Raw genomic sequence first — 11,639 nt, 5'->3', positions numbered from 1 at the left:
GTCGGTTCGTGGAGGTTTACCCGCCAGGCCAAGAGATCCTGAGCCACCGACGGCCAGGTAAGCCTATCTTCTACCCTGAACCTCTCAATGCTGTGCCTGCTGCTGGAGTTCATGACATTTCTTCTTCTGAGGAATCCGCAGAAGGTCCTCCACTGGTGCGGAAGAAAAAGGCTGCCGTCGGGAAGGGCAAGGAGAAGGTGGCCTCTACGGCCGACCCGGTAATCCTATCTGACTCGGAGTCAGATAATGCAGAGGTGGCGGGGAAGCCCGGTGGTGAGGAGACCACCGCTCCGGAGGCTGCAGGTGTTACCTCCGGGGAGGCAGCGACGACGACGGTTACCGGTGTCAAGAGGCCGGCTCCATCGGGTTCGCCCCCGCTCGTCCGTGCGTTCAAGCTCAAGAAACCCCGTGAGTACCCCCATAATTCTTGTCTAGATTTGTTGTTTCAAATAAATTTTTCTAACACTTTTGCTTGTGCAGGTGTGGATGTTGACGCATTCCAGGGTGGAGTTGGAGCAAGTATTCCCTCGCCAATGACGGTAGGCTCGGTCAGCCTTCCCGAGGCGTCGACCCAGGCGTCTACGCCTGCTTCCGCTGGTTCCAGCCTTCCTAAGGCTGTTCCAGCTGAGGTGTCTCCGCCGGCCGTGAGTGCAATTTTTACAGCATCTTTCACGGAGCCGGCGGTTACTGTTGCTGAGAAGGTGGCGCCAAACATGGCTACCACAGCGGCTGCCACTATACCTGCGCCACCGCCACCGACGGCCGGACCATCAGGTATGCGCCAGGCTTCCCGCCGATCTATGCCACCTTCCCGTCTGCTTGACCTGTTGGATGGATTTCCTTTAGGTTCAGGTGATGGGTTTGGCGGCTATCGGCCTGTTATTGACCCTACAGGTACGTAGGGTTATTTTCTTCCCTTATATATTTTTATCATCTTTTCCTAACTGCCTTTGTTTCTTTTGCAGTGTCGGATTCCAATGAAGTGTATGTTCCAAGATGGAACATACGCCGAGGAACAACCCTTCGCACCCCTGTGGAGTGCGTGGACTGGGCTCGCCACGCTGCTCCTCCTGGTGCGTTGGGGGAAGCCATGGCTAGCTACCAAGAGGGTAGGCTAACCAATGAGCTTCGGGTTCTCCAGGCCCGGACGCAGCCCCGCGTCGAGCTGCTTTGTCGTGAAAACGACAAGTTAAAAGCAGCTCGCGCCAAAGATGTATCTGAAGCGCGGGCTCTTCGGGAGGAGAACCGGCAGTTGGCCGCTGCCGCAGCCGAGAAGGAGAAGGCATTCAAGGCCCTCGAGGTTGAAGTCCAGGCGCGACTCGAGGCCCGCTCCAAGGCTGCCCAAGCTGTGAATGAACAGCTTCGGCTGGCCAAGGAGACTGCGCGAAACTCAACTGAGAGGGCTGCCAAGGCTGAAGCTGTTGCTGAGCCACTTCGCGAAGAGAATGAGCAGCTTAAATGCAAATTAAAGGCTCTTCAGCATGCTCATGATGCCTTGGCAATGGAAGACGCCAAGAAGCTGCAAGAGATTCTTGACCAGAGGGGGGTGCTTGACCAAACCGAGCGGAAGCTTAAGGGCGTCGAAGAGGCTGCCGCAAAGGAAGTATTACTTGCCAATCTGAACCAAAGCGAAGCCGAACGCGCCCGTGACGAAGTGCAAGCTACCCTCCAATGGCTACTTCGAGAAGCGTTGCCTCAGGTATCCTCTTTTTTTTCTCTTTTCTACTTGTAATTAGAAAATGTTCTAACTTGTAATTTTCTTTTGTAGGTTGTGCGTCGGGTCCTTTCAGAGACCTCTTACGACGATGCAATGAGCGCAGCCCTCAACGCTTCTCATGAGGATGGGGAGAAGACTGGTTTCCTGCTTGGTCTAGGGTTTGCTGAGAGAGGCTTTCCGCCCTCCAACTTCCCTTTATTCAATGTTAATACTGAAGTTGCTTATGACCAAGCTGTGAACCAGTATGCTGCCTTCCCGCATCCAGTGGTGGAGAAGGTGAATGAAGCTGCTGCTGCTGATGATGGGCTAAACATCCTTAAGGCTTTCCTTGGGCAGCCACGCTCAGACGGTGCTGGTCCAAGCGGAGGTGGCCCTGAAGCCTGATCCTGAAGATCTCTTCCCACCGTTAGGATAGACAGCTTTGTATAGATTTCTTTTAGGCGGGTAGTTACCCGGCTACTGTTGTAATACATCATTGAAATATTAATCTTTTTGCGTATAAGACTGTTATTTCCTTCTTTGGGTTCCTTGCTTTATAAACTTTATGACTTGCATACTTAGTTTAAATTAGCAATTTTCCAAGTGTTCAGAATAAGAACCTTTGAACGTGGTTGATAGTGGGTTAAAGTTTCGCTTCCTCCTTCGTGATTGTGCGGGTAGAACCGTCACTTGCACTTAGTAGGATGGCAGAACTTTACCCTTATCTGACCTGCGTGTAGGTTTCTCATCTTTTGAGGATAAGTTAACCTTTGAACGTGGTTGATAATAGGTGTGAAGTTTTGCTTCCTCTTTCGTGATTGTGCGGGTAGAACCGTCACTTGCACTTAGTAGGATGGCAGAACTTTACCCTTATCTGACCTGCGTGTAGGTTTTTCTCATCTTTTGAGGATAAGTTAACCTTTGAACGTGGTTGATAATAGGTGAAGTTTTGCTTCCTCTTTCGTGATTGTGCGGGTAGAACCGTCACATGCACTTAGTAGGATGGCAGAACTTTACCCTTATCTGACCTGCGTGTAGGTTTTTCTCATCTTTTTAAGAATTTTGTTTTGAACCGTTCGACGCGCGGTTGTCGATAGGTTAGTGTTCATTTTCCTTTCATGATTCATGCGGATAGACCGGCACTTTCATTTAATGGGATGAACTCTTTCAACTGACCTGCGTGAAGGTTTGCCACGTTATTGGGTTCGTGCGGGTAAGACCGCCTTCCCACGCGACGACTTCACGTAATGTGAATGTCGTCACCAGTGTTGGATAGTTTTAACCGTTCGATGCGCGGTTGTTGACAGGTTATTATTCAGTTTCCTTAATGATTCATGCGGATAGACCGGCACTTTCATTTTTGGGTGCTGAACTTTTTCCCCTTCAACTGAGCTGCGTGAAGGTTTGTCACGTTATTGGGTTCGTGCGGGTAGGACCGCCTTCCCATGCAATGACTTCACGTAATTATGCGGTGAAAACCGGCATATTAGTGTTCAGAAAAGTATAAATGTAAAATCATCAGCTTCGATATTCTTAAAGAGAATCATTTCCATTAGAAGTGGCTCTTGGCCTTCTCTTTACAAATTGGAATTGATTACATGCAAACTGTGTAATTGAACTCCCTTCCATGTTGGGATGGGAGTGCCATCGAGCCGATACGCACCTGGTTCGGGATCTCGTTCTTTACGCAGCATGTAGTCTCGATTTTGAAGCTGAAATTGGTTCGTGTTTTCCCCAGCTGGGGTTCTATACGCACTCGCCTGCCTAGCTTTTATTTCGCCACGAGGTGCGCGAGCGTCCCATCTCTGACGAATGTTTCGACCATGTCTTTTACGTCTATGCATTCTTCGGTATTGTGGCCTTTTGTTCTGTGATAGTCACAGTACTTGCTCCGATCAGCATCGTGACGATGCCGGATTACTGGAGGCTTTGGCCATGGGAGCTCCTCAGTAGCAAATATGTCAGTGACGCTTTTGGTAAGTGGCGTCCACCTGGAGTTCCGGTGCGGCTTTACATTATCCCTTTCACCCAATCGGTGCTGTAAGCCGGATGAGGTGTCAAAGTTTACCCTTGACTGCCAAATGCCTTGCTTCCGTTTTTTGTTCAATCGGGCGGTGAGGACGTTGTCCTCTCTCGTCCTCTGGGTGTAAAGGTTTGTGTTCTGCGGAAGGTCTCTACCCAGTTGCTTCTCCGTTTCCGCATAGCGTTTGGCTGCTGTCATGATGCCATCCCATGTGGATGGCATTCCATCTTTACCCGTTAGGGTGCGGATAAGCTCTGGGTCTTGCGCGCCCTGGATGAAGGCTGCGCGAACAAGATCCTCGCTGATATTGCCCAAACTTAACTTCTTTGAGTTGAAGCGAGTGATGAAGTTTAGCAGAGATTCATCTTCTTCCCGTGTGCATTTGAGGATTGTCCATTGCTCCTCGGTATACTTTCGCTGCTGGCTGAAGTGTTGGCTAAACTTCTGCTGGAAGTCTGCCCAGTCGTAAATGTGGTTAACCGGTAAACGATCGAACCAAGCCCTAGCAGCCCCCACCAGCGTCATTTGGAACATGTAACACCACGTGGGTTCCGTCCAATTGCTAACGGTTGCCCCCGCTATGAACCTGTTCAAATGATCGTCTGGATCAGATATGCCGTCATATGTGCCTATGTTAGGCATTTGTTTAGCACTTTTCGGGGCGATTGCTTCAGCAATGTCCCTTGCAAATTTGGACGTTCCTGCATTTGTAACGTTTGGTCTGAACGTTTTAGAGAAGTCTCGTGGACCTCCATCTATGCTTTTTGGTTTGAAGGCTTGTCCAAAATGCCTTTTCGGTTGGGTTTCCGTTTCTTTACGCTTCCCTTTTGCCTTATGACGAGGGTTCGCGTCGGAGTCGGATTCCTCCGAGTCATCCTCCCAGTATTCGAATTCGTCGGCCTGTTGCACGGAACGCAAGCGTTCGTTCAACTCAGCCTGGAATTCCTTTTGTCGTGCCTCCGCCCATGCCTTGACTTCGTCGAGAGTCTGGCGGGGGAGTCTTCGTTTTTCAAACTGGGTATCGGTGGATCCCAGTAGGCGGTCATTTACTGCACTTGCCCCTGCTTTAGTAAGTGGGGTAGTGTTCGTAAAATTTACTTCACTTGCTCCGGCTTCGGTAGCCGGAGTAGTGTTTGTAAAAACTGTGTTGCCGGTATTCCCCCCAATAGCTGGGGTTGTGGTTACCGGAATTTCTCTAACCATCTTTTGTATAAAGTTTTGAAAAAACTGGAGAAAATTGTAGTTCTAGCTTTATGCACGGATGGCGCCAATGAAGAAACACTAACCAGACCCCTGGCAGATTACTGGTAACCTGGGGGTTGGAGAGATGTTTCCCACGAGGGGTTATACCCTTGGAAGATGGTTCTTCTGATAACCTGCAAAACAGACACCGTGAGCTCGTCACTGAGAAGGGGGGGGTTCCTCCTTGTGACCACCCTCCGGCGTGAGAATCAGACTAGATTGCTCTTTAAATATAAAAGTATATTAAGAGATTGCTAGAGCAGATATCAGGTATAATATGATGATAATGTAGTAAGATATGATAAGATGAGATGATCATACCATTTGTGGTATTTATAGCCGAAGGTAGGTTTCCAAGGGGTTTAGCCGGCCCAACACGCTACCAACTGTAACCTATGCACGTGCCCTGCCTGTGAGTGGTGGATAGGTAACGTCTGACACAGAGCAGGCGTGTCGTGCACTCTTCCTCTTCTGCCAACTACAGGCTAGGCACGTGGTATGGCAGGAGTTGGTGGGTAGGCGGCGGCTATTGGTCACAGTGCTGTGGCGTGCTGTCTGCCATGCTGCTGTCAGTGAGCTGTCGCATCTCTGATCAGATCTTTTGCCCATACCTCGTCAGGTACAGTAAAAGATCCTTCAGTATACGGACTGGCTTATTTGGGCGGGAGTATTCCCCCTCCCGCCTCTGTGCGGGATTGCTCCCGGCTTGGCTCATTCCTTCAGGTGACACTGAACGATTGAGAGCTAAGTGCCTTGTGCGTGTAGCCATGCTGCGCGGGTGGCCTTCCCTCATGGCTTGTATCCGAGGCTGCGGGAACAGGCGGAGTCCTTCACCATGGGAGGCATTTCCTGCGAGACCAGCTTGCATACTGCGCGTAAGGACGTCACTTCTCTGAGCATGGTTGGTCCTGCGGATCCAGTTGGTCTCTGCGCAGACGTTCCTGTTTAAGGTGAGTCTTGCGGGTCCAACTGGGCTCTGCTGGGACCTACCTCTTCACTCAACTATATGAAGATCTTAGTTTTTGAACTTAGTTTCATGAGAAAGTTTTAAATACTTATTATCAACCTCATTAAATATCGTGACAAGTACTAATGCCCTATCTTAAAAGAAAATCAACTTTTCAACATTCAACTACTTGCAACCATTTATTCAAACACAAGCATATCATATCTAGCATGCATTTAGAACTAGCATGTTGTTCACTTAAGACACAAGCATACCATATCTAGCATGTACCATATCACCTTCTAAACTTGCAAAATTACCTAAGGTAACATTTCTCTTTAAGCATGATTTGAGGAAATATGTAGTTTGACATGATTGATTAAACTCTAATTGCTCTAGAATCTAGATCAAGTAGAGACACCCATTTGGTCATGTTGAGACACATAAGAATGAATTTTAAGTCTAACTTATACTACTTCGTATCTAGGTTACAATTTGCCAAAATGGATTTCGTCACCCCGGATACAAACTTTTATGTTTTCAGAAACATTTGAAATAGGCATATAACTGGTCCAAGCAGTTCACTAAATTTTGTAGGACATGGGTCACAATATTATTTAAAAATAATAAAAATAAAATAAGTATAACGATACTCTCGTTATACAAGAGAAATATCGTAGTACAATACTGTGTACACAACCAAAAAGGATATAAAATAAAATACAATTTATATTAATATAAAGATTTATGCCGATATCTTCGGTGAGAACTTCAATAGAAACTTCTTGACTCGAGTCTTTCACTCGTTGAGTATCTTCGCAATCGTCTTAGTTTTTCCTTGATGTGGCTAACTCCATTGACCGCAACAAAAGATGAACAAAACAACATATATTGAGCGTGGTTGAGGCACATATTCAATACGCTTCCCTTAAAACAGATTTCGGGTCTCTACTAAAGAGCCGTCTGTCTCCTAGGGTACAACAACCGAAACAGTGTGTGTACTGCCGGAGATGGCACTCGCGCCCGAGATTACACTAGGTATGCTGGTGTTCTTGAAAAGAAAAAGAATGGGAAGAATAATATGTTGATGTAATAGAGTAGAAAGTATCCTCTCTATGGGTTCCCAACAAATGGGTTTTCTAGTGTTCTCCATGCTCCAAATACTCTCTTGTATATATCTATTTGTATAATTCTTTTCCCCTTTTATCAAATAAGACACCAAGTCTAGTAAACGTACAAGAGTTGTAGGTGAGTGAGGAGTCTCACTTAATTAGAGACTTAATACTCTAATAAAACTCATCAAGTGTCATAAATAAACTCTACTCAATAGTTTGAACATATGAAGAGTTTAATATTAATAATTTAATATATTAATTTCCATTCACCAATTTATTTTTCCAACAATCCCCCACATGAATGGAGATTAATCAAAACACACAAAATATCCAATGTAAACTCGACAGTTGAGTATTGCAGGATAGGTAGGTGTTAGCTTTGAACCTTCCTTTGTGTAGTATACTTAGTCTCCTAGCGGTTAGTAGACGCGATGTCCTTGAACAAACCCCCATTGGTGTAGACGACAATACACTTCACACCATACTCTCCCTAGCCGGGCACATCTCATCATTGTCGTGTCCATTATGGTCCTGGAACACTTGCCTGGTTCTGCGAAAGCTCTAGGAATTGTGCACCCCACAATTTCATTCGAAGCGACCCCACTTCTCTTTCACCTAGGTGATTATCTATAAATCATTAAATGCATTAAGGTTATAATGATTTACACAAATCATTAACCATATATTATGCTTAGCCTCACAACATGTCACTGTTTTTATGGGAATGGACTAGGAAGTAATTAGACTCCCTTTATAATTTAGGAGGATATATATATTATCTTATGTGTCAACTTATACATAAGTTATGCCCCCCACAGTAACCACCATTGGATATATAATTAAGTTGTCCTATTGAACTTAGATTTTGAGATCTCCAGTCAACTAAGTTAGGTTTTCCTTTATATAACCCTTTTCATGGGCTTTAGTCTCATTCCAAAACATGATCTCTACTAAACCTTCAGGTTATTGGATCCATAACAATATCGTTGACTTTGTGTAGTCATTACAAATAACTTGCGTAGTTGAGATCAGTTGTCATGATGTGTTCTTCACTTATAAGTTAATTTTTGCCTATTGTCAACTTTCTAAGACTATAACCTCAGTGGCCACCTGAATCTGGTTATAATATTTGTCTTTGTAAGATACACTTATCATTAAGGCAAACACATCTTCATTATGTACTACGACCTTTTTGTCATTCACTTAGTCGTGTGTTTGCAATGTTAGTTTGTTTTACAATAATCCTCATTGCTAAACCATCCAAGTTAAAATGCAAGACACCCCCACATTTAAGTGTTATTAGAAAACATTATCCAACTTGCAGATGGGGTAAGTAAATATTCTCTCTTTCTTCACACACTTGAGAAGTCACCTTAATTACCATTTGTACATACCCCTAAGGGGTTTCTTCTTAAATGGCTTCCTCCACATTTCTTGCATTTGGATTTTGTTTGTTTAACTTTACTAAGGACAAACTTGACACTCATTGTTTGAACAATATCATGTCATTGTATCAATGAGTTCATCAATGCTTGCTCATATAGCAATATATGCCTTAATGTAAGCTTCCACCACTTACTAGCCTTTAAGCTAAATTGGTCAAAAAAGCTTTTAACAAACCATCATAAATCCACTATCTTGGACAAACCTAGAAAATTAAGATCTTCTTAAGATCCTCATAAGTTATGTCATTTCCTTAGATTGGATGAAAACCTTCTTTACATTTTTCTATACACAAATTCTTTCTTGTGTATGTTTTGAATGTTTCAAGTTAATTAGTCTTCGTAAAGCACCATAATTAACAAGTACTAGTCTAGCATGCTTTAGACTACAATACTCTAGCATGTGAACAGAAGATGCATCATTCTGATCCTTCACAGCCATTATAATCTCACTTTGAAACGTTCAACCCAAAATTTTAGACAAAATTATGAGACTTATTAACAATCTATAAAACTTAGTATTTAAGAAAGTCTCACAAGTTATTGTATGAGCACATACATAACTTCATCATTCATTTAAGGAACATAACTTATTTTCCTTTGATCTCAAAGGCTTCATCATTTACTTATATAAACTTTGAACATAAGTCTTAATCCAAATCATTTTGATGAATACATTCATCAAGATTAATGTCACTCGTCTATAATCACTATTATGTTGAGTTAAAGTCAAATGGATTAACACTCAAACTCTTGGAATTCACATTTGCATGGAAAGATTTATACATTTCATTGTTATTTCTTGAAACTATTTATTGAGTTACTCTCCACAAATGAAAGATAAAATTTCCACATAGTTCAAACAAAGTGAATGGTGGTAGAAAAATCTATATGTCCATCGCTATTGTAAGCATATTATAATAAATCTCTTAAGATTACTTAATATCAATTACAATAATAGCTTAATAAATTTCTTACGATTCAACTCGGTGAATTTTCAATGATGAATATCCAAGGATTTAAATATCTCATCAACATATATTAATTCATATGTTACAATTCACACTTATTTAATCTCCATGGAGTTAAATACGTCATTAACATATATTAATTCGCATTTACTGATTTCCAAGGAGTTAAATATCGTATTTCATCTTAATACACTCACCTTGTTATTCCATGACCCTCTCATGATATGGTTATACATTTGATGTCTCGTCTTAGACTTTTGTCAGTGCAACAACTCACAAGTTGTTTCTTATGCAATATTCTTTTTGCATTATCCATTTAAAATTATTCTTCCTTTTAAACATAAATTTTTCATTAAAAATCTAGAAAATAATTTTGTAGGTCACAATAAATATTGTTGTATTTGGTTGTAAAACTGCATGTGTTATCTGAAGATATTGAACACAAAATAATAATACAATCGAAATTACAACATAAAGTGTAAAACACCTTTTAATAAAAATTCAATAAATGGATAAACAGATGACATTTAGACATCAAATCACAAAGTGTTATTATCTTCAACACTTTCATCATCTGACCGAAATCATCTTGGTGATATCATTTTATGTTATGTATTGAGGTACTCCCTCAAATAGAACTCCATGCACACATATCCATATCCTCGTTTCAATTTTGAAACCATATTCTTGAACAAATATGTTCCAAATAACATTAAGTTGTTACAATTACTACACTTAAGTGGCAAAGCTTGAACAATCTATCTTGTTCTCACAACACGAAGTTGTTTCCCACCATAAAGTACCCTTTAGAACGTTATCTTAGTTTAACATACACCACTTTTAGCAAGAGTAGCAAACCATTTTGTAAATTTAAAAAATGCAAAATTTTGTTTAAAATCATACTAAATCATTTCCTTAGTTTTGCAATATATATTATATTATTAATATCGATAACGCTTTATAAAATATTCATGTGCTAAAACAGTTTCTAGCACACATGTTTTAAAAAAAACATGTTATAACGTACACATTACAAAACTTAACGGTTTCATATAACGTTTTCTAATGATAAAGTTTATAAAATAAACCATTTCTAATTGTTTCTAACGCACATGTTAGAAAATTCAATGTCCACAAAAACATTCCAGCCAGTACGGTTTATAAAATAAACAATTTCTAAGAGACATGTTAGAACTTAAACGATTCTAACGCGCACGTTAGATTAAAGACAATACATACATGAAACATTAAATGTTGAGGAAAAACCTTTTAAATTGTTGGTTTTTCTAGTGTATAACCCAAAAGTTACTCCATCAACACCAAATTAATGCGAAACTTATTAGTAACTTAATATGAGGATATGAACAAACACACGTGGAATCTTTTGTGCACTATTTCACCAGAATGCACATGTATGTCTCACTACACTATTTTCTAACACTCCCGTTAAGAAATTAGCGTTTACACAAAACGTTTAAACACATATATTTATATATATAATAAATCTCATCTAACACGCATTTTAGATATTTAAACATATGGTCATATGTTGTATACCAATACACCCGGTCTAACCCACAAGTTAGAAAAATAACCAATTACAAAATTGGTTTTAAACGGATGTTTTTTATGCACCATTTCTAACACGATTTTAGAAAACCGCCAATTAAAACAATCATTTTAAAATGAACGGTTTACTAAGAATCATTTTTAACACGGTTGTTAGATATAAAACCTCAACGGTTATCCAAAGACTGTTTCTAACATTGTTGTTAGAATACTCATGATTACAAAAATCGTTTCTATACCAAACGGTCGAATCAAACATTTCGTTATGTAACATAATATTTTTTTAAATACAAGATTGTACTCCAATCTTTTAAAATATCCAAAACGATGTTGTACTACATATGAAATTATTTCCCAAAATTATTTCTAAAAGTTTCATGATAAAAAAATTCAAAAACTTTTTATATCAAATCTTTCGTGAACCCAAAATCCTTATAAATAAGGTTTTAAGATTGTAGCAACAATCTCACTAAAATATGTTTTAAGATTGTAGGAAATGGGTCACAATATTATTTAAAAATAATACAAATAAAATAAGTATAACGATACTCTCGTTATACAAGAGAAATATCGTAGTACAATACCCCCATCGCCTCACTGGCCGACCTTGACCCTTGTTATTTTGAGGTCATATC

This window comes from Bidens hawaiensis, unplaced genomic scaffold (genome assembly GCF_021521415.1).
Source record: "Bidens hawaiensis isolate Kalapana, Puna unplaced genomic scaffold, B.hawaiensis_p1.1 tig00014257_1, whole genome shotgun sequence".
NCBI lineage: Eukaryota > Viridiplantae > Streptophyta > Magnoliopsida > Asterales > Asteraceae > Bidens > Bidens hawaiensis.
Note: the sequence above shows the minus strand (reverse complement) of the source record.